Source organism: Acipenser ruthenus, chromosome 20 (assembly GCF_902713425.1).
Source record: "Acipenser ruthenus chromosome 20, fAciRut3.2 maternal haplotype, whole genome shotgun sequence".
Taxonomy (NCBI): Eukaryota; Metazoa; Chordata; class Actinopteri; order Acipenseriformes; family Acipenseridae; genus Acipenser; species Acipenser ruthenus.
Window position 1 is genome coordinate 4,723,306 of NC_081208.1, and position 27,079 is coordinate 4,750,384.

A 27,079-nucleotide genomic window follows, 5' to 3' on the forward strand; every position below is an offset into this window, starting at 1 on the left:
AAAAAAAAGTTTTACTGCAGTAATTGTCAGTTAGTTTCTCTAAAGTAGTTTTGCATTTGTAACAGTCCTGATTAAGCCTGAGTCATTAGTCTTGTGTTTTTTTTATTTTTTATTTTTTTGCTTATCTTTTTGAAGTCATGTTCTAGTGCTGTTCATATGGCCATTTTAAATGATCTGAAATATGAGCAAGGGAGGCTAACTAATGCACAGACCAATGTTCTGATGATACCCAAGACATTTGCTGGATCTCTTGTATAAACCAAAGGCAGTGGACTGTATAGTTCCATACCATCTGGCGGCTTAGGGCCATTGTATGTGTTTGAGCTTTTATTGGTGCTGGTCTGTCTCTTGTTTTAAGGACACTCTATGGTGAAATTGGTTGCCATTCTGTTTTTCCTTTTCAGGTGAATGGAAAACAGAGTACAGCATGTCCGTTTCCTATTCGAGTCTGGCATATTCTGTAACGGTATGCCTCCTCTCCTAATAAGAAGACCACCATTTGTTTGCTGAACATATTTGTAATGGGAGGTGGGGCTGTTTCAGTTTCAAACGAGCCTTGACTTGATGTAGTGAGATGCACACGAGAAGAAAGAGCCTCCTCCTATCTGAATTTCTCCACTATAGAACTTCAAGTTCATTGAAGGAGGGGGATTAGGAAGGGGCTCATGCTGGGTCTAAAGAATCGCGGTATTGTTGTGTGATGCTCATCAAAGCGGAAAATGGTCCAAGCCAGGGATGTGTTGAACAGAGTCCCTTCCTGTTCTCATTTTTCACTGCTGCGCGGGCGTATTGTTCCACACTATAAAGACTAAGCTGAATCTTTTTTTTTTTTTTTTAAAGCCGATGGACTGTTTTCTTCCCTTTTTCGGTTCGAAAAGTGGTACCAATCAAATTAGGTTAATGGTTTTTTCTAAGGTTTCTTTGTGATGGCCAAAATAAGGCTTTTGAATGGACTTGGGCTTCAGTTTCCAGGATCATTGGCACCATTGTTTTTATTGCCTGCAATGGAAACCTTTAGCCTATCAGTCAGGGGTTCCCAAATGATACCCACACTAATGCAGTAATGTTGTTAACCCAGGTCATTATCTGCATGGACAACATTACTAACCAGATGATTTACTGTAATGGTGCCAGTTAAATTGATGGGGAATTATCATAACCGTTGAGTAATTGTATTTGTCTTCTGGGCGAAGATTCGGGATCAGCAGACTGTGGAACTTCACAGTGCAATAGCGATATCTGTATCTTAACTAAGACTGTGGAAAAATGTGTGGATAAGGGAAGGAATGTTTAATCTTGCTGTTACTATTGGCAGTTTCTTTACACATACATTGTTTGGCAAAAAACACCAGTACAAATTGCCAATATACACCAGACCATTATTTTACAGCTGGTTAATCTCTTTCATTTAAATAGCAGGGTTGGTACCAACCTTGAAATGGTAAATTTCCTTTGAGGTCTTATCTTGGCTGAATGAATTACCTCACCACACGTCAAGGTCTGCACAGATAACGGAAGAAAAGCAAACAAGAACAGGAATACAGTTTCCTCTGAAAAACCAATGTTTCTGACGATCAAAATTGAAGCCCAGACAGCATGCTGTCTTATAGTCACAGACTATCGCATATTACTGTTCATTGATAAGTTTCTCCACAGGGTCTGATTGGCTGGAGATAAATCACAAACAAATTTATGTACACTCCGGTGCTGTAAATATTGGCATGAACAAACCGTGGTACCCATTTCCAGCAGTGAGGTTTCTTAATATTTGAAAAGCATGTACTGTATAATGTGGATTGGTTAGCATTTTCTAGAGGTTACGGGAGGGCAGAGTTTGTTGGCTTGAAATATGAATGTTTCCAATGTGATATTTCTTTAATATTAAGGTGAGGTATGGAAAAAAAAATGCAATGAATTTCAATTTAAATTTCCATTTTGCCTGTATTTAAGTTCACAGCACATGTGTGACGTCTGTCCAAATTCTGAATTAATTTTGTTTTATTGTTGTATTTATTTTGCTCGAATTACATAATGTGAAGACATGGAATTTAGGACTAGATGTCTGTAAGATCCTGTGTTCTTTTTTTGGGGGAATAAACTAAAGGGGAGCAAAAAAACAAATCTGTACGTTTCTCAAATGTTCTCCCGCTGTCCTATCGTTAATTCACATCGAGAATCTGCCAAACCACTTAAAGAAGGGATGTGTTTAAAAAGGTGTACACGCTTGAAACCACATTGTTTGGTACAACTGTAAACCTCAAATGCTTCCTTCACAGACTTGAAAAGCAGTGTTTGGTCTCGTCTCTTTCGGTGCAGTCTGGCTTGCTGGGTGGGTGTCTTGAGGAGTTGGTAGTGTGTTTGTTGTAGTGTGTCCAGATGCTTCATGTGGGTTCACTGTGAGTACAGCGATAACCCAGCTGCTTCGACTGGTCTTAACCCACTAAATGTTTTGAAGTCGTTGTCTTTTATATCGGTCTGTATGGAGCGACAGTCTGCGTATGGAATACACGTCATCACACCCCACAGACACAGTGTTATGTTCTCTGTCATTTCATCTCATTTTATTTCTATGAACCTGTCATTTAGCTTCCCTGTAATTGACTTAATCCAATGAAGTATTTTTAGATGTAGTGAAGCATTGATTAATTGAACATGTACACTGCACTGGAGAGAGAATGCTATTGAGAGATAAGATGGCTAAAAACAGAAACAAAAAATTCAAATTCCCTGTGCAAGGTTGCAGAAATGGATGCAAAATAATGAGAAGAGCCCGTCTGTTTAGTTGTGCTGAGGGAGGACGAGTGGGTCTTTCAGTGACATTGATCTGGGCAAACAAGCTTACTATGTACTTGTTTTAATTGATTATTATCATTTTTGTAATGTATATAACTTACATGCTAGTTAGGGTTGGGGGACAAATAACACTTCTGTGACACTTGCAGAATATGCAACCATACATTTTAGTGGATTAAATCTGCTTGAAAGTGCTTCTTATTGGCTTACTTGATTGTCCTCTTATTAAAAAATGATAAACGGATATGAATGGACAGGTGTGGTGTTTTATATGTTTATTTTGACAGCATGTTACTGTATGTTACTTTGGAGATTCAGGCGGTGTGTGTGGTTATGCTGATTTAAATAACAACCCCCACATTTGTGGAATGTCTTGCGGTTTGGGAACATGGCATGCATTCCTTTATTCCAGCTCTCCACCTTCTCTTCAGGAAGCGTCGATTAGGCTCATCACACTGGGAGCTGTTGCAACAGAGTTTCCTTTGTTTCTGCGTCGCCGAAAGTGGAAACCACAGTCAACATTAGGCTTGTGGTCAGAGCCACAAGGGATGCTGCTAAACAACTTGTGAGCGAGATTATAAAGGGGGGAAAAAAATATATCTTCTTTTTCCGGTACTCCGTTTTTCCCATGAAGTTCCCAGGGGAGGAATTAACAAAATCTGAAATTTGCCGTGACATCCTTTCTGCTCAGAAAAAAAGAGGAGGAAGAGGGTGGGGTGGATGATAACAAGCGACCTTCTATGTTAGTTTAAGGTGTATTCTGTTTGTTTGACGGCCTGGTGTCAACTGCAGCTGCTGTGCTGAGATGTAACATCTGGAGTTATTTTTCACCCATCTAATGAATTGCTTTTTTTGAAAACCCTTGTGTCGATCATCATCTCTGGCATGGGGGATGCTTCCCTTCCATCTCCTGCTGGGAAGTCCACAAAATAAATCAATTGCCAGTCATTGGAAAGAGCAGCTCTGTGGGATTGATGAGGAGTGTTATACCTGGAACAGGGCCTACTATATCATTTCAGTGTGGTGCACAGAATGACAATGCGATTTATTATTTAATTAACTTGAAATCCAGGGAATTATAATATTTCACTGAGCAGTGTAGGTATTTTTGTACTTGCTCCATTTCTTCACAAAGTTAAAAACACATCTCAATATATCAGATTTTCTACCGGTCAGACTGTTGCGACGTCTCTTCTAAGGTGGCATATGCACATTGAGAAGCACAGACACTGCAAAGGGAGGAAGGTTTGTTAGAAGCTTCTGGGGGAGGGTGGGACCTGAATTCTGGCAAATGGATTTGCTTCTTAAGCTCAGGGTTATTGCTAATGAATTTGAAACGGTCAGCCAAAACGTAAATCAAGAATGAATTTGGCTTTCGTTTCTGCAAAGTGGCACGGAAACAAAAATAAAAAGGGTATACTTTTATCTGTTTGTTTTAAATGTTAACCACCAGTTTTAAATGTTTCTATAGTTGTCGAGAAAATGGTACATCTGAGTTGCCTCCTGAAAAGTTTCAACATTTTTTTTTTTTTTTTTTTGTTCAGCTTGAAGATATAGTTTTTCTGCAGTGCATTATAATTTGTATTAATGACAGGGCTTTAGCAATAGAAACACTTCAAGAGTAGCTCAAGGAAGAGGTCAGGGAGGATATTTCAAAGTATTACCTGTTCTTTCCTATTGAGAGACATTACTCTCACAGTAAGAAGTGCCAGACTATTTAACCTGGGCATACAAACAAGTCATTATTGGCAGTCATGCTTAATTTTAATAATAACACAAGTCCTGTGTCTATGTTTGGAAGAGACCAGCTCTGACCTTCAAAGAAGCCAAGCACACTAGATGGCAATGTTGAAATCTCACTCTTTCCATTTATTGTGCACTCTAACAAACGTGAAAGTACTTCAGTTCAATGACACTGTTCTATCATAAATCCCCTATGGTACTGTAAACAGTTATTAAACTTAATGTGAAACTGATACTTACAATCTCGCACACAGCCTTTATATGAGGAAGGCTTTAGTGTTTTAAAGTATAGTATGTATATACGCCCCCAATGCAGGATGAGATCCAGACTCGCCGTGTCGCTGAATGAGCCGCTTGCATTGAAACCCAGACAGGATTTCTACAGCACCTCCAGAGTCCTTTGATAAGCGGTGCTGCTCCTGCGGAGTGTGGTCCCAGGGTGGTGAGCAGCACCTGGTGCAGGTGTACCTTTTGAGAGAGGTGCAGGTGTATCTGCTGTTCCTCTTCAAAGGAAGAGAACGTGAGAACCTGGAACCCCCTTACTTTGTAGTTAGAAAAACTAAAACGTTCATCACCTGAGGACAGTGCATTCATATTTATCAAAGTGAAATTGTAAAAATCTACCCAAACATCAAGGCAGATGATAGGGCAGGCCTATGGAATGTTTTACGGTGCCTGGTAGCGTATTGATGCAGTGTGTGGGTCTGAATGTCTGCTGTTGGGACAAAACCCAATAAACAACCCTTGTATAATGTTATAGGGACCATTCTAATCTAATTACATTGCCAATTGCTATGTCAGCCGTATTGGACCACAGATGAAAATAATAGTATTTTACAGGATCGGATATGACAGGTTCTACTGTATGCCCACTATTTTAATACTATATGGGGCACTATACCTTTTTAAAGCAAAAGAAAAGAAGTCCATGGATTCAGCATTCGTGTTCTGCATATAAAGATGCTTTTACTTGTGTTATCTTTGCAGATACAAGGCCACTTGGCCCTGGAAATCTGTCATGAAAGCATACCTGTTGATTAGCAATAAAATTGCTATTAAGTTAATGGAATCTCTGGAGCGGATGAGAGCACGTCACGAAAAAATGCAGAGAAATGAGAAACCGAACATGGTGGATATTAATCCCATAGCAAGTTCTCCAGAGCTCTATGCATGAGTATGAAGTGTATTGAAACTATTCATGGCAAGTACCTGGAGTGTATCTGTATAACAGGGCTTAAGTTTGCTTGTTAAGATACAGTATTGAGAACCTTCATTAACTCGAAGCTCATTCAGTCGCAAGCAACCCCAATTTATTTCCTACCCATTTCTAAATAGAGCTAAGGCTTGTGATTGCACTTTCATAGACCTTTCCGGTTGAGGTTATTGTGACATTGGATGTTGCAATGCACTGTGACGGTGACACTGTGGAACAGCAATTAATCTCCTCTTAATTATCTTGTTATGAAGGCACATCTTGAATATAGTGTTGGCGGTTGGATGGGTTGGAACTGTTATGTACAGGATGCACTTAATAAAATGTCATTTTAAAATGTAAAGGGTCATTGTTTTCCAGCTGCCAGTTTTCTTAAAGATAATTTGTATGCCAGTATTCTCTTAAAGTAAGAGGCATTAAAATGAGGTTTCCAAATCCATTTTCTTACATCTATTTAGCAATCGCTTCTTTCTGTGTATTTTATAATTCAGCATGGCATATGCAGCGGTTTCAATGACAGATGAAGCTCGGGTTCCCAAGGAGTTGTTGCTGCCTCCTGGTACTTAGAGCCAGTATTACACCCATACAAGTTATAGCAGTACCTGTAAGATGTATTGGACCTTGCTGTGCTGTTTCCTATATTCCCACATCACTTTTTGGCATTATTAACTGCTTCAGACAACTCCGATCTATCCTGAAGCTTGGTGGTATGTTTGCAGCCCTGATAAGACAGTTGATGCTCCTTTTATTATCGCCCAAGCTAACTTTTACAAACGCTACTCAGGTTAATCGCTTAATAAATAATTGGTTAATGTTGATAACAAACACGATTCTAAGAACTTGTATTGTTACTAGTCGTTTTGGAAAATAGCTAACCCATGTGTTGTTCTCTTCCGCTGACAAGGTGGAAGTATCTGAATGAATGTTATTTCTGTTGCGGTAAACAGGTATATCTTTGAAAGCAAGTCTGTGTTATTTTTAAGTAGCACTTTGATGGCTGGAAATATAAATATAAAGGCGCTCCACGTGGAGTGCAGGATGTGCCCTATAGTCTGGACTTTTTGAGTTTGAGTCCAGGCTATTCCTTTGCCGACCGAGGAGGGGAGCTTCCAGGGGGCGGTACTCTATTGGCTGAGTGCCGCCCAGGGGGAGGGAGGGTTAGGTCAGCCAGGGTGTCCTCGGCTCACCGCACACCAGCGACCCCTGTAGTCTGGCTGGGCTTGCCTGTAAGCTGCCCGAGAGCTACGTTGTGCTCCGACGCTGTAGCTCTGGGTTGTCTGCATGGTGGGCCTGCAGCGTGTAAAAGAAGAGGTCGACTGACGGCACACACTTCGGAGGACAGCGTGTGTTCATCTTCGCCTTTCTGAGTCAGTGCAGGGGTGGTAGTGGTGAGCTGAGCCAAATAACAATTGGCCATTCCAAATTGGGGAGAAAATAATAAAAAATAATTGGCAACGACTAAATTAAAAAAAATATATATATATACAGGAAGAAGTCGCTGAGCTAACCCAGCAGGAGTAGAGAAAATGAGAGGTAAAATACAGCGTGAAAGCTTTTTCAGGTAAGGTAAAAGGGTTTACAATTGAACAAGAACATTATGAAGGTAACACTATGATATTGGGTCAATTGACAAAGACAGCAAATTTACCAGCAGGGAAGGAAGTTTCCCCCACTGATTTCAAAAATGATGAAAAAGCAGTAACCATACATACATCAGTAAAAATTTAACCTTCATGCGTTTTCTATCAATTGCTGGTGTAATCCATTAAAATCTGTTTTATCTGATGAGAAAGTATTTGTTTTTACCATTTGTTGTGTTGGATTTGGTCTGTTGCTAGGTCCTAGACAGTATAGACCCCTTGTCTTTTTATCGGTCCTGTTTTGAAAGGGGGGCTAAGGTTCTACAATAGTAGTTGTCTTGTGCTTTAACCTTTGACCATTTGGTCCTGCCCATTTCTTCACTGTGGTCCTAAATTTTTTTTCTTTAGGATATCTTTGGCCACCCACTTGAATTGCTTCAGACTGAATGACTGAAACTAGATAGTAGGGGTTGTCAGATAGTGTAGTGCTGTGTGATTAAACTTTTAGGGCTGTTTGTAGTGAGACGAGGTCGAGCAAGCAGAGTTAGCTTTTTATTTGATAAATGCAGGTATCGGCTGTCTTTAACTAACAATACCGTTTGGGATTTCTCAGGCAGCTTCTTCAAATACTGATAAAATAAAACCCTTTGCGTACCCCTTGTCTCCATCGAAGTATAACAAGGAAAATAGAAAATGTGGAGTTTGAAATAAATAAATAAATTAAGGTTGTGCGCAGCGGGATTCTGTTTCATATTAATGGGTATAATTAAGATCTCACAGTACATTCTGGTATTAATCCAGCCAGAAAATTAAATACGCTCGGCTGCATTTGCCTATTCTTGTGGGGCCCTGCTCTGTGTAGGACTGTAAACAAGCGTTTTTTTATTTTATTTTATTTTTTTTATGCTATCTGAAGGAGATACCTATTATTATCTTCGCTTTTGTTACCAGCTCTCCATCTTGGCTTTGATGATAATGCTGAAACCTCGGACAGCTAGACATGGTACCAGTAAATGCTTTACACTACAGTGGATTTTCCCATCATGCTGATGTGTTTTTAATGCAGTCCCGGTTTTCTTCATATGAGAAGTTGCCCAAATTGTTTCTGATTTGACCTCAGCTATTCTCTTCTCTTTTTTTGTTGACTTTCAATGACTGCCCAAAGTACCTATTTAACTGCTCTGAAGGAAAGAGTCTGTTCCAGATCTTTTGCTCAATCCTGCTGTTTGATTGTCAAAACAATATGGGACCCCTTGAGATACAAACAAAATCCAATCCCAGGTCTCTCTCTCGCTCTCTCGCTCGTGTTAATTAATTAAATGGCGCTGCCAATAGTGGAAATAGCAACAACAAAAACGAAAAAAGGATCACAATGTAAACAGGTCCTAAAATGAAGAGATTCATTTATGCTACACTGGACACCTGCATTTCGGAGAGCTCTGAGAAATGGCAGGGTGAGGGAAAAGTGTAAGAAGCCTGAAAGTGGGGTGCTGGGTTTTTTAACTCTTTGTAGCAGTCAAATAAGACTCGTCTATTTGCTTCAAACCACTCTACTCTGCTTGTATGGCACGTTGGAGACAATAGACACTTCTACCCTGTAGTGTGATAAATTGAGTGAGAGGGGTGTGTGTTTGCTTCTCTCTCTTTCTCTATCACATCACTATTTCAGTTTGCACTTCAGCTTGGATTTAACTTTGTGTTTGTCTTTTGTCTTGCAACCTTTACTGGATGCATTGTTTTAAATTTCTGTAACTGTAAATGAAAGTGGGTGTTGAGAGAAATGTAGTGCTGAGGGAAATGGCTAATTAGACTTGCATTTTCAAATTATGTAAATAATCACTGTAGTGCTGTTACAAGGAACATGTCCACATTTAATTTTTTTTTTCAAAGTCATTTTTTCTTCATTAAATAATCAACCAAACGCTGCATAAGTGGAAACGTCGAAGTGAAGTCGGTCCACTTTAAAAAGTCAAAGTGTTCTATTGAGCTTTCAGATCTGGGAGTACCAAACTGCTGTCTGTTTGCTGGCCGTGTTTGTCGCATCGTTTTGAGTAGTGATGGCAAGGTTAAACCTAGATCTTTTTCGAGACACTCAAGGTTGCGACTATTGATCTGCGGAGGTCAGCTTTGAATTGATGGTAACTTTCACATCATTCCTCTGAGGATTAGGTTGCTGATTTGCACACGTCAGTGCGGCTCTCCGTTGCAGCGTGTTATGTGTTCTGTGCAGCGTTTAACCTGACACCTGTCATGTTGGTGCAGGACAAGCTTTTGCTGGTGGCCATTCAAAACTCAGATGAGAAATTTGGTAACACTGAAGCAATAGTCAAGTGTGTTGGGAAGTTTTGATTTAACTAAAGGATTCAATATTCACTGGAATGACTCACTGTTTCCCATCCCATTAATCACTTCTCCTGAAGGGTGGCATGGACCTTTTGATACAAAGACAAGGCAAAGAAGTAAAGCCTCGTCACAAAGGCACAATAGCGCTGACTTACTGTAAGGAATGAGCAAACTACTACTATTGAAAAATGAATGACTAATAAAAACAAGCAAAAACACCAAGCTTCCTTTAGAATACCACTGCGCCTTCTGCTAGATGCCCTGAGGAATACGCAGGCAGACAAGTGCATTTCCCAATCTGGATAACAAGAAAGCATAAAAGGCAGTGTTTTGATGTGCTTATAAATCATTCAGTTACCGAAGGCTGGAGCATCTGTAGAGAGATAAACATCTGGGAGGAGCTGAACATCAATAGCAGTTTAAGGTTTCCTGCAAACAATGTGTCTTCTGTGAACATCAGTCCCATGTTCCTCACGTTCTTGCACAAGGACTGTAAACCACAAGCTTTATGGTGTTGTGCTGAGCAGAAAGATGAAAAGGGGTTGGTGAACGAAGGCCAGTATGACTTGCTTTTGAGGTCATTGTAACACAATCAGCTCTGCTCCGGTTGCCCAGAATGAATGAGTAACTTTTGACACACATAATGAACAATGGATTTATTGTAAGTTGTGCCTATGTAAAGAATGCACATCATTTTCTGTTTTCTAACAATAAATAAATCAAAACCTTGTCATGCTCAGAATATTGGAAAACACTCCTATATTCTTCACCAGGGCAATGCTCCAGTTGCACTGATTTTATTGCAGAAGCATTTCTTTCCTTGCATATTTTTCATCATATTCATACACTTTAGATGTGTTTTAAAACATGCACATCATTTATTAGAAGGATAAACTTCAAGCAGAACATAGGTGAATGTGATTAAATGTGTCTCTTTGCCTTTTTAAAGAGGCAGTCTTTTGGCAAACTCAGTTTTTGAGAAGCTTGCAGCCTCTGATGTATATATTTTGAGGGCATTTTAGCATGTGAACTTATTAGTTATAAAGCCATTTCTAAAGTGGCCTTGTAGAATTTTTGAACTATTCTTTCCATTTATAGAGGACGTTGAATAGACCAGTTAAGCGAGCTGGGAAAGCAGGTTTGCTTGGGTTAAACACACTTGTGTGGATGACGTCAATCTATGTGTGCCCCATGAGATTATTGGTCAGAGTAGAGTTTCTGTAAGTGGAAATAAGGATCAATGAGGGATCCACATACCTCCAGAGGCAGCATGGCTTTTATTACATGACATTGAAGATCCAGAGTCTGTTAAGCAACTTGTTTTAATGACCCACGTTCTGTCAGAATCCCATTGGACTTTGGCTAACTTCCTATGTCGGTTCTCATCCTGTCTGGAGCATCTGGTTGAAGTTCAAACCGTTGTCTCCCATGACTAGACCCTGTCCAGATGTTCATGATCGCCTTTGGAGTGCTTATGGCCACAAACAGATGTTTCTCTATTATAAGTCTAATAATGTGAAACAGCTGGGAAGAATGATGACAAACACATTGATGAACATGTGTGTGATGTGTTGTATAATAGAGTCTGCACATTATAACCCTTGTTTACATGTGGATGAGCAAATGTTGTTGAATAGTCTTGGCAAGGTTGCCGATGCTTGTCGTGGATCTCGGCCGAGCTTTTGGCAACCCTTGAACAAAAATTAGATTTTTGTATATGCAGCCAGACTCGATTCAACTTCTTGACTAGGTTGCTGCCAATAAATGCAAGTGGGGAATGGTGAGGTTGGGTGGTGGAGAGGGCTGGCTTTCGTTTACCCTCCTCTACACATTACCATCTTTCCAAACGACAGCGTCAACCGCCATTAAGCTGAAGTTGATTCTGGGTTGTGTAGTCTACTGAAGATTTCCTGTGTGACACCTTTGTTTACTGGAGTGCATGTGTCAAGGCATGATATAAGCCACATTGCTACCCAGGCTGATGGTGATAATCCTCCAAAGCCCATTGTGCAGAGTTCCCAGGGTAGACAACTCTAGATTGAAGCTAAGAATCTCTGTCAATTGAATATTGGGGTTTGGTATGTCTGAGGGCGAAATAAAAATCTAGGACTTTTTGGTTTAGGAGCACAAAGCAATGTATTAAATGGATCTGCAATTCATTTTAAATATATTTGAAATTCCCAAAATGAATATCAACACATGATAGCTTCCATTGTTTGATGGAGAGAACAAAGATTTTTTTTGCAACAGGTCAGTAAACCAGTTTAGGTTATCTTGCCTTTTTACTCGTAGGCTTGCTTGGCAAAGGTTTACGGTTCAAGGGTTAAACTGTGGTTCATAAGGTTAAGGTTGAGGGCCGTGACCTTTTGATGAAGGGTCCAGCCATCTCCGCTCAGGGGGCGGGGCTTGGCGAACGTGAGTCAGCTTTCACGCTCTGAGAGGCAGCAGGAGACCCTGACTGACAGTAGGGCTCCCTGCTGCTTCGGCCTCCACCTCTCTAATTTGGAGCTCCAGTGAGGGGTGATGGTGCGGACCAGTGGATATCCACTTCGGAGCCTAGTAGGCACCTCTTGAGGTCTCTTCCAACAAATCGCTCTCGCTATCCCCAAATCAGTCATGCCCCCCCCCCTCCCCCTTAACGTTCTCTATTGCTTAACCCCTTGCCAACACATTTACAAGTATAATGCTCTCCATTTCAAAAGTCCTTTTTGACTAAATGAGTGAACTGCACTAACTATTCTGGCATTGTCGCCAGGCCTTGTTTCGAGCTTTGAATTATTGCTGATCCTGGTTGTGAACTTCAGCTTTACAGATGGGGAAAACATCTTGGTTTCGGAACGAAGCAAAGAGCCTCATGTCAAATTTACATGTGAGCCAGATATGTGCTAAAAAATAATTAACAGATATTGCGCTATGTGTTGAATTAACCTCTTAGAAGCGTGTGCCTCGGCCAGGTCCTTTATCAAGATTAGAGCAAAGCTTTTGTATTCTACTGTGGTGTCCATAACTGTCTTAGTACTGTACATTATAATACCAACATCTTTCTTTGTATTTTTAACCACTGCTCAGTGCCCTTGTAAAGTATTTCACATGTTGCATTCACCTCTATGATAGGTCCTATTGGTAGAAACCACCTTAATGGATACCTGAGGGACACGGATGTTAGAAAATATGTGCTTGGTAACATGTTTCTGTTTGGTGTCGGTCCAATTTTCCCTGGGTCTTTATCCAGTTGTTGCTGGAACAGGTCCAGAAATGAAGTGTTTGTGTGGGTTTAACGGATTGAAATGGAAACCAGATTGTTCTGCATGTGTTCCTAATGGATAAAGTGTGTTGTAGGTTATGGAGTGTCTGGCAAATGTAACAAGTGACTGAAACATCTGGCAGTTTGTCCTGTCCTGAAAATTACTGTAGTGTGGTCAAAAGCATTAAACTAAACTTATAATATTTATGAAGCAGTATTTTGACATACTTGTTTATAAACACTGTGGCTTATAATGGATTGTATATTGCACAGCTATGAAAAAGTCTCCCTTTCTGTTTATTTCACAGCAATATTCAGCACTAAAAGGCAGCAACAGTAGCACATTTTTTTAACTGAAAATGTGCATAATAGTTTAAATGGTAAAGGACACTAGGCTACAGCTTGAAATGTTTAATCTATTAGATCTACTGCCTTTATTCTCATTCGACCTTCGTTAACAAGGCTTGCGTGCGTATGATTGCTAACTCAAATCCTGTTATCGTTTGAAGACTGTCAGGATCAGAGGGGGAAATATGATGTCAGTCAATATGGATTTGTACCAGTTTTTTCCCCTCTGATTTACTCTCTCTCTCGACCTGTTTGGCTTGGATCAGCTTGTTCGTTCTGATAAAGGGGAATGATCGCTGTATCCGGAACACTGATGCTTTCCAGATCACTGCCGTGCATGAAGATAGGAAGGCTGTGATTGTAAATGACTTCAAAAAGGACATGCGATGATTTAATATGTTATGTGTTTTTCGTACTTTTTTATATTTACAGATGCTTAAATCTGGTTTAGACGCAATAGGCTGGATGCATTCTGAAGATAAAATATTGCAGACAGTGGAACAAATAAAATTTATTTGAAATTTGTAATTATTTAGAAATTTGCGTATAATATGATCATTCTGAAAATTAAAATTCCCCTTAGCAACCATTTTATTATTATTATTATTATTATTATTATAATAATAATAATAATAATAATAATAATAATAATAATTATTTTCATTTTCAGAATGGAGTATTATGATCCTGCAGTTTGTGAGGACTAAAACCTCTCCCCCCCCCCCCCCCCAATTTAATTAAACTCTTGCACAAGTAATGATAGCTCATATTATATATTTACAGTGTGTAGGTTTACCCATGTGGATTCTCTCCCTGTGCTTGTGAAGTAGAACTGTCTGCATTCTGTGAATAATGAACACCTTCCATGATACCATGGAGCTAAGCTATTAAGCAGCAACCACAATGCAATTGCTATTTTCTAGTAGATATATCCAGTTTGGCCTAAAACCAAATGTAAAACCCTTGGGAGTTTAACCAGTGTTTAGCTTGATGTCTTAATTGACGTGTCTTTCTTACCTAATTGTCCTTGTGTCAAATTTTGGACAACTTGAAAACCTGGTACTCATGATCTTGTCCAATTAGGTTTCCGTGCTGTCAGTTAAGACTATTCCTGTATGTATTATATCATTTCTCCTTCCCACTGAGATTTGAAAATCAAACAAGCAGTAGAAAAACTTTCTGTATTCTGCAGATATGATAAATTACATTTGGGAGGTTTGACTATGACAAATTAATATTTTATGCTACTGCAAAATACTGGAAATGTAAAGGTGTGTGTGTGTGTGTGTGTGTGTGTGTGTGTGTGTGTGTGGTTTACAATTAGCGCAAGCCATTATATTTTCTGTCGACTAACTTTAAACCCTGATCCGCCAGCATTCAGCGACTTTTTCTAATGAAGCAAGGTCAGGTGTCAAACTTCGTATTATTAACTTAATAATTCTCATCACGCAACCTTCAGGTCAAATTTACTTCCAGACGTTTTTATCGAAGCCAATAAGCACACCATACTTAATGTTTTAACCAGCATTGTGGACTTTAAAATACGATGTAAACTTTTAAAATAGATCCATGAGTAAACAGAAGTAAGGTTCTGTTTTGGAGTTGAAGAGAGCACTGTCTGAAATATTTAAATAAGGGATTTCAGCATTAGTGCGTGAAACAGAAATTATGAAAACCAAAATAGAAGCAGTTTAGCTTTTTCTTCCTTTTTTGAGGTAAGATGGCTATAGCTGTGAATCAACTTCTCCTATAAAACCGATTTGACTGTGCAGTAATTATTCTTCCCCCAGTCAGTCGGGATCAATTGAGTGTAATGGCTGAATTTGCTGTGCATTTAATCAGATGGTTTTCTCTGGTGATGGAATGCCCTGTCATTGACCACATGTTGGAGGCAGTAACAAACGGAATGAAATGGCAAGGTCTGTGAGTTATTTTCCTGCACTTGGGGGGAGTAGCTGGGTTAGCCAGCAGCCACTACAGCGCATTCCTCCTTTTGGCTTTCTTGGCTACAGACATCAAGATGGGTAGGAGAAATAATTACATTTAAAAACCGCTCTCAAGTACCGACATTCATCCAGATTTCTGAGAGGCAGAGGTACAAATACATTAGTGTCCTGCCTAGGCTTGCTGCTTCTGCTTTGAATCTGGGTGGTTTTAAAGACTTTAAAGAGCTGGTATAGCAATACAGTGTTCTTGCTTTACGGTAGTTTGAAGTCATTTCGGAAGCATGCTTTTTAAATTTGTTTTTAGTTATATTTAATGTTCTTTCAAGATGCTAACCAAGAGTTAACCAATTAAATCCAGACCGCTCTTAAATGACAGCACTGCTGAATGGATATAAAGAGCCCACTGGAATGAATTACTATCCTAATGTTTCAATGTATGCCCCCTTCTTCTTCATGCTAAATGGACAATTGTGCAAAAGCCTTTTTGACTAAAATAGCTGTGCATCTCTCTTGAGGTTTGGGAGGTGGAGGAAACCCAGAGAAACTGAAAATTGTCCAAAAAACTCTGAAGTTCAGCTAGTCCAGAGAATAGCTCCGTTGGGAGCCTCCTGTTTTTCTCCAGGACTGTCATGAAAGTCTTTGTTTACCCTTGTGGTTTTTTAGTCGATGAAATGCAGGAAATCTCCATGCAGTCTTATTGAAAACGCCAGGGTAGGGACTGAAGAATAGCTACAGCTGCACTCCAGAGAAAATCTATAGTTTATTGAAACAAGTATTCTCACACACACACACACACACACACACACACACATATATATATGTGAGAACAGGAGTCCACTTTTTCCTCAGAGAATGTAGAATAACTAATGGTAACTAATCCTAAGGCCACCAGGTTGAGCTGAGAATCCTCTTCAGGTGTGGGAGATTCTGTTTAAAGATAATGATTAAACACCTCCTCGTACACCAGCGGAAACATAGGTTTAATCACGACAAGGTTAAAACAATCTAAAAGTTGCTCTGCTGTTAAAATTGTGCTTCTGCCAGCTTGTTTTCTTTGGTAGTCCAAGCTTGCAAACAGTAGGTGTTCCAGGCTGTGATATTCCAAGATAAAGTGTTCATTATTTAGAGAATACCTGTGTCAGTTTGACTGGAATAAACATTCCAAATGGACAATGTGCCTCTTTATTGTTCACTGTCACACTGCACTGTATAAATCTTGCATCATGACTACGACAAACAAACTGAAACATGTTCAGGTTCAGCCTCTGTGCAGAATAAAAGTAGTTGGTTTTGGAAAATGATTGACAAAAAAATTACTGTGCAAGATCAATAGAAACTTGCGAAAGAACGTGGGCTGAATCCATTCTAAAACCTTCTGAATGAACCCCACCTATCCTTAAGCATTTACCATCATCAAACAAGAGCCAGCGGGTTACAGACACAGTTAACCCTATGTCCTCTTTGTATAGGTTCAAAGGCCTGTGGGAACCTTCTGTAGCCTCCTTGTCTAACTGGATAGATGATCATTATGTGTTGTAAGCAGAGATGCAAAATTATATTGAACCTGTTGTGGTGTTTTAGTTCTGGCACTGGATTTTTTTTTTTGTGTGCAGTTGTCACCAATTGAATAAGCAAGCCATCAAAAGAGTTTGTTAGCAAACAAGATTAACAGTATCTTTTGAAAATGCGCACCCCTTTGAGGTGGAGGCTGTTTGGAAAGGATATTGAATGGAAAAGATGTATTGCCGGCTACATGCCCTCAGGTGTGGAGAAGAGAAAAGTGCAAATGCTGGCATGTTTTGCACTGGCTAAAGATTGTCGATTTTTTAAATTCATGCGAGTCTCCCAGGCAACCCAGTTACCTGCCTGGAAAGGAAAGCTGAAGCCAGTATTACTGGATTGATAATGAAAAACCAATCCGATTTACAGTGTTGGGGTGCCCCAGCACTCTGTATACGTGCAGCAGTGTGGAACCTGGGCTGACACTTGTTAAAATGTTAACACACCTATTTTATTATGAGGAGAACACAGGTGTTAAAAAAAAAATTGAATAGCTTGGAAAACATATTGGTTGGTCCTTTGGGTTGCAAAAGGAAATGTGTTGAAATTTTTTTTGGGGGGGGGGTGCGATGCAACTTCATTAATTTATTTCAATCTATTTAAAAATAAGGTCCGCGGACGTAAGTGGACTTAAATTTACATTTTACTTTCCAGTGGAAAGTATACTGTTCATAACTCCAGCTTTACTTTCAGTAATAAACGTGGTATTTAGATCTCTGACAGTGCTGTAACAGTGACTGCTTGTTCCTAAGCTGTCACAGAGACCATTCCAAGTTGCCAGCTTGAATGGGACTGTGCTCTTTACCCAAGGTAGTTCTGCTTACTGGAACGTGGTGTAATGAAACAGCATGTTGTTTTTTAATGGACAGCCGGTGGCAGGCTTTGGGGAAATGGAATTAAAACTACCTCCTGTCCGGCAGCACGGCATGCCTCTGATTTTTAGTGGTGTCGCTCGGATCCAAACTCTCCCTCCCTGAGCACCCGTGCAGTAACTGTGTGTTTGTTTAATCTGGCCGATTCATTTGCCGAATGGAGTGCTTAGCGCACTGGTTTCACGCTGCAGTTGTTTAAGGCTGATGCCTGACAGCTAATTGATTCCTGACCTGAATCTCAATGTTTCTACTCCATCAGCTGCCAAACCGGCATACAGGTTGTCGAGGACAAATTGCTTAGAATTTGCGTTTTACTTGCAAACAATTGCATACTAAATCTTATTGCATCATTTTCTGTGCTCTTTGAGACAACACAAGTCAGCCACTTCACATTGCTTTCAGTTATTGCATCTTGATATAGTAATGCATAATGGATTTATTATATTTATTTGCTTGCTCTTACCAGAAGTACTTATTGTACAGAAGTACAAATGCTTGTAAAAAGTAGCCTTCATTAAATCTCATTAAAATTGTCTTCATTGTAACCCACAAACCGATGTGGGTTGTGGAAAGCTGTAAAACGAGTGCACATTGTTCCATTGATATTTTCAATAGGTTACCTGCAATCGGCAGAAAAAAACCAGTACATGCACATGACACTAATTAGAGACATTATTACTATGCATGCAAACAAATGAGCCTCTACAGTAGAATTTCCTTCATTGATCTGTGTTCCCTTGTATGGCTTCGTGATACAGTACACACCCACAGTTGGCTATTGTTCTCTGCGTGATTTAAAGTCAGGCAGCAGAAGTCTTGCATTCTGAAGCAAAGTGGTGGGAATGCAAGGAGCATCTGCCTCTGTTTACACAAGTCTGTATAAAATAGTTGGGAAGGCTTGGAATGAGGAGCTGGCCATCTGTACTATTCGGCACACTCTGTAGAAGTTCACAGAGGTTACACTTTTTTTCAGTAACAAATTGGGTTTTACAAGTGCCCGGCTGAACAGACTTTATTCTTGGTGACTGTCATCCGTTTCTGTTTTAAAAAAATAAAATCTTTGCTCTGTGTGAACAATACTGGGGTGGAATGCAATGCCTTTGACTGAGTGCATACCATTGCTATGTGTGCATAAATGATAAAGATCTTTCAACTAGAGAGAAAATAGAATGTTTATTATACAAAGACTTCGTTGTCACTTTTATTTAGGGCTCTCAGCATCCAGTGTAATTCATTCAGCTGTGGTCTCATTTGTGAAGCAGGGATAAGAGCGTGATGGTGTCTGTGCTAGACAGTTGTCATTCATTCCTCGTTCCACATTTCTAAACAATTTCATCTAATAAATGTCTCTATCAGTATGTCCAAGTGGTTGTCTGAAAAATACGGCACAACGTTTGAGCATTCATTTAGTTTCAGTTAAGGTTACTGCATAAATCTGCAAGTGATGAATTTGCACAAAACAGGGAGAAAATATGAACACAGTCCTGATCCAGCTGGTATGATGAACTCTGTGGTCGCCATAATTAAAATGGAAGCAACTTTGTGATGTATGAGCTGAGCTTTAGAGCTTAACTACTGTAGGCAAGTCCGAGGTCACATGCTATGGTGTTGAGCGACACAATTAAACTTTAACAAACATGCCATGTTACAAGAAAACAAGAGAGAACCTTCTGATAGGGATGAAGAAAATGACAAATCAACTGCCGTAGCATTTGATATGTGAGCAAAGTATACGATTTACTGGTAAACTTGGACAGCAGTGCCAAATCTATAATAGTTTTCACTTGGGAAAAGTGATGGCGTACTAACAAGACAAGTTCAGTTTATTAAACTCTCTTCTGCTCTGTCGCAGATGGCATAAGCAAGCTTTTCTGTCGAGGCTCAGTGAACTCGTTTTTTAAATGAGCAGTTGGATTTTGTTTCTGGGACTCAAACTACGCTAGACTGCATCCTTATAAAAAATAGACCGTGGATTTGAGTTGGCTCTCCAATGTTTGTTCCATCTGTCCTGCACTGTTGCCCGTACTGCACAGCACATGTGGCGTTTACTAGGGCAATTAATAGAGCAGTACAATCCATTGTGGCCCTTTTATGAGTCACAACCAATTAGTGATGTATTGAATGACATACCACGGTTATATGTTGCTTTCTATATGTCTTTGATTCCTGAACAAGCCTTGAAAAGGCATTCAGTGATCTGAAATACATTCAGAATAGATAAAAGCAGACTGTTAAACTCAGTGTTGTGCTACAGCCAGGGGAAAACAGCTCAAAGTGAAAATAAAATTGGGTAAAACAAAAGAACTTGGGGCTTGTGTGTGGAGTGTGATGTGCGAATTACGTTCATACTTTGTTTTTTTGTTTAGAAGATGGCTGCAAGGTTAAAATGCTTCACTTGCTGCTTGTATTTCGATTTTCCTTCCGACCTGTATTTTTGCATATAATACCATGGTGTCTTTCTTGAGCAGTGGAGCAGCACACTGTCTGATGTTGCCTTGTCACTCATGCCTGACAGAGTTTACTTCTGTTCCAGTCCAGACTCTCTCTTCCTTTTGGGCTTCACTGTCCATCTGTCTGGTATGTAGCTTACAAGGCAGTACATGAACACAATGTCTGCTGCCTTCATTACACTGCAGGGGAAAGAAAACACAGATTTACAAGCACAGTATGTGAAGGGAAGTTATTATTTTCTGTAGCAACCCCCGTATATCTTATATCATAAGTTTTCACTTGCGTCAACTTCTGTCAACCTAACGTCTCTTTTTATATACTTTTCTTCCATGTTTCTGGAGCATTTAGGATATTTGGTTCTCCTGTGCTACTGTATTTAATTGAAAATATTCTACTACCAGTTTGAATGCATTGTCGGAATGAGTGCAAATACTGTAGATGAAACATTACTGGCATATTTGCTAGTCCTTTTCAGGATCCTTGTTTTCTAATGAGGAAACCTCTTTCTAAAGAACTAGCTGTGATGGAAGGGTCTACATTCCTGTGCATAGGACCGGCAGTGTACATCAAATGGCATGGTTTCAGTTAATTGACTCGAGGACGATCTCTGCGGAGAAGTGTCGCTATTTGATTTGTATGATAACTAATTGGGTGTTTTTTTGTTTGATGTGTAAAATCGTTCCCATTCGCACCAACAGCAGTAGTCTTGAATCCTAGCACTAATGAGCTTCATTTACTGAAACTGGCCATTTTTTTCCTGTGTCTTACTTCGCTAGAATCATGTGTAATGAGGCACAAGGAAGCCAGAACCACTTGCATTCCTACAGGGAAAGTTGCATTGCAGACATGTAGAAAGGTCTAACAGAGCAGCAGAGCTGTATGCAAGTGAAAGTGCAGCTGGGTCATTCTCTGCTGCAGGGATACCAAAGGAATGGCCATATGTCAGTCCAAAGTAACATGCCAAGAGATGTTTATTAAGAAAACATATTTTTAAGTAAACTAATTATGGATGAAGAAAGTAAGAAAACACATGTGTACATTGTAGACGGAATAAATGTTCAGAATTCTTTAACTTTGAATATTTCTTGGATGCATCACACCTTGGTAGATTTGACAACAGTCTTTCATAAGCATGAAAACTCAATAAATTAATACACTTAATAAATTCAATCACAAATATTTCCACGAGAGAAGTCTTTTTCAATGTGTTCAAGACATGTTTGTCATTGTATTTATGAAGTTTCTTTTCATATTTCTAGATATGACCATAACACAAAAAGCCTCTTCCCAGTTTAATAGATACCGGTTTTTAAACGTTTTTCTAAATCTACTTGTTGTCATTTACAGTGTCTTCTTAATTTACAGAGAATAAAGTTTCCCAGAGAAAATGTTTATACTCGTTTGTGTTGTATTGGACAACCTTTTTATGTTCCCGTATAGCAGACGTAGTTGCCTTTGGTTCTCCTTTTAAGAAATAATGATGATGGTTTTGGTGCTTCTAACAATATACACTGAAGACTCAAGTGAACACCCCACCCCACCAGTGTTCTACTAGTCCAGTATCTGTACCCATAATCTCTCGGGTCCCGTACTGTCAGCAACATAGCCAAATTGGGCTAATTAAATCTGTGTGGATATCTGTCCACAGGGAACTGTGTTGAGAGGCCAGAGCCGATCATTTCACAGAGGCCGCCTGACAACTGCCAGATGTTAATGACTTTAGTGTTCGTCAACATTCAACACAGTGACCGAGAGGTTAAAGGCTCCCTTTTGTCAGTCAACCAATCCACCGCACTCTCTCCTTTCGCAAAGTTTAAGAGTGGAGAGAAACCATTTCAAATACAGTGTTTATTTCCAGGTTTGAAAATGGAGGTTGTGTAAAATTTTGTAGAATGGTATTGGGAGTGTGTACAGTTGGTAGTTGACATGTTGCTGAGGTTTTAATAAGCCTTGATATTTTAAAGAAACCCTGTCAGTAGCTACTTATGTTTTAAACTGTTTTATTTCTTGAGTTTCTCTGTGGAACATGTAGAAACAGGATGTGCACCCTACATGACAGTGTTTAATGTGATGAGCAAATCATTTCATGCCACTGCGGTTTCTTCTTTATTATTGCACTGTTAAAAGCAACAGAATTGTAATTGACGGTTTCCTAAGTTTCTGTGGTAAATGCAATGTATAAATCACTTCATTTGACCTTTTTTTAAATCGTTACACTTTTCACGCAGTGGCCCCTGGCCATACATTAAATGTGACTTTTGTTGTTAAAATATTTTTGACTCACTCAGTCTGATAAGTATACCTTTCGAACCTGAAATTATTTAAGGAAAAAACCTGACCATGTTTTTGTAGGCATACTTCCAAACTTTAGTGGAACTCGTTATTTGTCTTTTATGTTGCCCGCCTCCTAGGTTTTTCTTGGTCACTCTCTGCCAACGAATTCAGGGCATTATGTTATAGGATCTCAGACTAAGTTGAGCTGCACTGGTATATCTTATTCAGGTTTCTGAGTCTTTAGGAGGTAAATACCCATACAGTAATGGTTACATTTCGTACTTTTCAAAAGGAACTAAGCTAAAGCCTTTGGAGACATGGTACTGTACATTGTCCTAAAACTAACAGCTGCTCAGAAAACATTAATCACATGTCTATGTGATGTCTTTTTTGTTATAGACAGATTGATTTAAAAAAAAGAGAAACCCAATATTGTTCTTGGTATTTATACCCCTTTACCCAAAAGTGCTAAACACATTCCAATATTGAAATATTACAGCGTAGTTTTAGTACTTTAGTTTGAAAACCTACTTACCTTGGGAGCCAAATTACCACCTGGTACATGAGCCGCACTGGGTTGGTAATTCTACAGTGTGGTGACGGGTAACATCTGGTGTGAATAAAAGCAATACAATGCAACAGCTGGGCCCGGGCACTCCTGTTTAGCGCTCAGTACTGATTGCCGTGGCATTTATCAGGCCAGCTGAGGGAGGAGGAGGAGGAGGAGCAGCGATAACGCTTTTAGAAAAAGATTACATTTGAGAGAGAGAGAGAGAGAGAGAGAGAGAGAGAGAGAGAATATCATAGGCCTGCAGATGCAGCTGAGAAAGTGTTTGTGATGTTGGCTCTCCTGTGCTGTGTTTTAATTCAACAGAGAGAAGAAAGAGACAAAGGGAGAATGTTATAATTCCTGTTTGTGAATGAAAAGATCTAGTCAGTGCCTTTGTCTTTGACCTTTTGAATTTGCTGACAGGGGCATAGTTAGTAAAAAAAATAATAATAATAAAAAAAAATCAAACAACAAAGCTAAATGTGTTTAATATCGGATGAAAAGATCCTCAAGGGACAGCTGTTATATCAGGGAGCAGGAAAGTAGGACAGGCCTTAGATTCTGAATAGACAGGAAGATACTCAATAGACACCCAAAGCTCAAATCTGAAACAATATCTTTTGATGATGTAGCTGTGTAGGTATCCCCTGTAAACTTCCTGGAGTCCTTTCGCCCGAGGGAGTGCAGTACCACATTTATTATTTGATTTATTTTTCTCTAGTTCTGTCAGCTCTGATTTTAAAGACAACAGAGTGGTCACAGGCGTATGCTGGAACTATAGGATCTCCTCGCAGTCTGCAGTGGGGTTGCGTGTCGAAAAAAGGCTCAATAAAAATGAATTGGTGCCCTGTCCCCTGTGCTTTACTGTTTCCTGCTGTCGGTGCTTACTCCAGTGCACAGTTGTAGTTGTAAATCTCCTAGAGTTTCATATGCATGTATCCAAGACAATAACTATAATTGATTGATTGTGAAGCAGCTTTGACATTGGAAGTGTGTGAGTCAATACTGTGATTTAATCATGGATTTGAACATAGATCTAAAGAATATTCTGGTTGATAGTTATATTAAGAAGACAAGACTACAGTCATGCATATAAAACATAGCAGTACTCTATCAGTATATAATAATGTGTAGTTATTCTTAATAATGAGGGGGCATCGAAAGAACACTTTGCCCTCCACAGTCTGGTAGCTCGCTGACATCTGCTCTTGAGTTCTTGAGTTCCTGGGTGTAAATGAGGAAGCTGGCTTGGTCGTGGGATCGGAGGACGCCCACTGAACCTTCAGTTCTCCTGAAGGGGGCATTGCTGAGATGAGGGAACATAATTGGGCATTCTCAATTGGGGAAAAAAAAATCAGGGGTAAAATAATAATTGGGCACTCCTAAATAAATAAAATAAATAAATAAAATAAACTAAAGATCATACTTGAATGATATGCTGCTCTGTCCCTTCCCTAACCCCCTCCCCTACTCTCTACTCCATCTAGAACTTGTATATATTACACCCCTGTAATAATATTGACACGCTTTACAGGGAAATCATTAAAAACAGCTTGCATTTGAATTTTGCGTGAATCCTGATGTTTCAATTCAAACGCACAGTACGCCGTAAATATTAACGTTGGCATTTTCTGCCTCGGCCTGTCATCTCCCATTAAGCTGGCATGGACCGTTTTATTATTCCTGCATCAGTAATTGAGACCTCTACTGACAGCCGCAGTGAATTCTCCCAGCAAACAAATGAAAGTGTTTTGGGATTTACTGCACTTATTGCTTTAAGTGCAATCGATAAATCCCTTTAGCGTTCTGGCAGGACACTAGTACAGAATGTCAATAAACGTGAGTGCACTGCCTGGAATGGAGATTGTTGAGTAACTTGATTAGTGTCAGAGCATTTTAGTCAGGACTGGATTTTTATTGTATTTTTTTAATATAATTTGTATTATTACAATCTGTACAAAAAATAATGCATTAAGATTTGTTTTGTATACAATTTGTATGTATTATATATATATATATATATATATATATATATATATATATATATATATATATATATATATATATATATATATATATTAGTACTGTGCAAAAGTTTTAGGCAGGTGTGAAAAAATGCTGTAAAGTAAGAATGCTTTCAAAAATAGACATGTTAATAGATTATATTTATCAATTAACTAAATGCAAAGTGAGTGAACAGAAGAAAAATCTAAATCAAATCCATGTTTGGTGTGACCACCCTTTGCCTTCAAAACAGCATCAATTCTTCTAGGTACACTTGCACAAAGTCAGGGATTTTGTAGGCATATTTTATAGTCAGGTGTATGATTAAACAATTATACCAAACAGGTGTTAATGATCATCAATTCAATATGTAGGTTGAAACACAATCGTTAACTGAAACAGAAACAGCTGTGTAGGAGGAATAAAACTGGGTGAGGAACAGCCAAACTCAGCTAACAAGGTGAGGTTGCTGAAGACAGTTTACTGTCAAAAGTCATACACCATGGCAAGACTGAGCACAGCAACAAGACACAAGGTAGTTATACTGCATCAGCAAGGTCTCTCCCAGGCAGAAATTTCAAGGCAGACAGGGGTTTCCAGGTGTGCTGTCCAAGCTCTTTTGAAGAAGCACAAAGAAACGGGCAACGTTGAGGACCGTAGATGCAGTGGTCGGCCAAGGAAACTTACTGCAGCAGATGAAAGAAACATCATGCTTACTTCCCTTCGCAATCGGAAGATGTCCAGCAGTGCCATCAGCTCAGAATTGGCAGAAAACAGTGGGACCCTGGTACACCCATCTACTGTCTGGAGAAGTCTGGTCAGAAGTGGCCTTCATGGAAGACTTGTGGCCAAAAAGCCATACCTCCGACATGGAAACAAGGCCAAGCGACTCAACTATGCATGAAAACACAGGAACTGGGGTGCAGAAAAATGGCAGCAGGTGCTCTGGACTGATGAGTCAAAATTTGAAATATTTGGCTGTAGCAGAAGGCAGTTTGTTCGCCGAAGGGCTGGAGAGCGGTACACGAATGAGTGTCTGCAGGCAACAGTGAAGCATGGTGGAGGTTCCTTGCAAGTTTGGGGCTGCATTTCTGCAGATGGAGTTGGGGATTTGGTCAGAATTAATGGTCTCCTCAATGCTGAGAAGTACAGGCAGATACTTATCCATCATGCAATACCATCAGGGAGGCATCTGATTGGCCCCAAATTTATTCTGCAGCATGACCACGACCCCAAACATACAGCAAAAGTCATTAAGAACTATCTTCAGCGTAAAGAAGAACAAGGAGTCCTGGAAGTGATGGTATGGCCCCCACAGAGCCCTGATCTCAACATCATCGAGTCTGTCTGGGATTACATGAAGAGAGAGAAGCAACTGAGGCTGCCTAAATCCACAGAAGAACTGTGGTTAGTTCTCCAAGATGTTTGGGCCAACCTACCTGCCGAGTTCCTTCAAAAACTGTATGCAAGTGTACCTAGAAGAATTGATGCTGTTTTGAAGGCAAAGGGTGGTCACACCAAATATTGATTTGATGTAGATTTTTCTTCTGTTCACTCACTTTGCATTTTGTTAATTGATGAATATAAACTATTAACATGTCTATTTTTGAAAGCATTCTTACTTTACGGCATTTTTTCACACCTGCCTAAAACTTTTGCACAGTACTGTATGTGTGTATGTGTGTATATATATATATATATATATATATATATATATATAATATAGTTGTGTGTGTGTGTGTGTGTGTATGTATGTATGTGTGTGTGTGTGTGTGTATATATATATATATATATATATATATAGTGTGTGTGTGTATATATATATATATATATATATAGTGTGTGTGTGTATATATACAGTGTATATACTAACTCTCTTGTAACTGTTTTGCAATCTGTGTTTACTGGAAGTATGGGCTTACATTGCAGGTTCGTCTTTTGTAATCTCTAGATTATATTGAACGAAGTCATAGCTCTTACTGTGCATGTAACTAAACTGCTCATATTCTAACAGGAATGTAGTGTACAATCTGAAGCAGTGAATGAAAAAGCAGTAGTCTCTCTTCCATCCTTCTATGTGTCTCAAACCGATATTCTTTGATATAATATTCAGAACTACAAGCCTGACGCAGCAGCAGCAGTTCGGATTTGAATTCAT

The 27,079-nt window shown here is 39.4% G+C and overlaps 1 protein-coding gene and 1 long non-coding RNA gene across 7 annotated transcripts in view; one reads left to right on the top strand and one right to left on the bottom strand.

The window, feature by feature from the left end:
* LOC117425132 (agrin-like) overlaps positions 1-27,079 on the top strand; it is a 155,129-nt gene that overhangs the window by 17,329 nt on the left and 110,721 nt on the right. The gene's annotated exons all lie outside the window — the stretch shown is intronic.
* Positions 18,801-23,034, bottom strand: LOC131698835 (uncharacterized). The gene is made up of 2 exons (XR_009307853.1): positions 22,903-23,034; positions 18,801-20,272 (listed from the first exon to the last, which is right to left on the bottom strand). It is a non-coding gene; the product is annotated as an uncharacterized LOC131698835 (long non-coding RNA).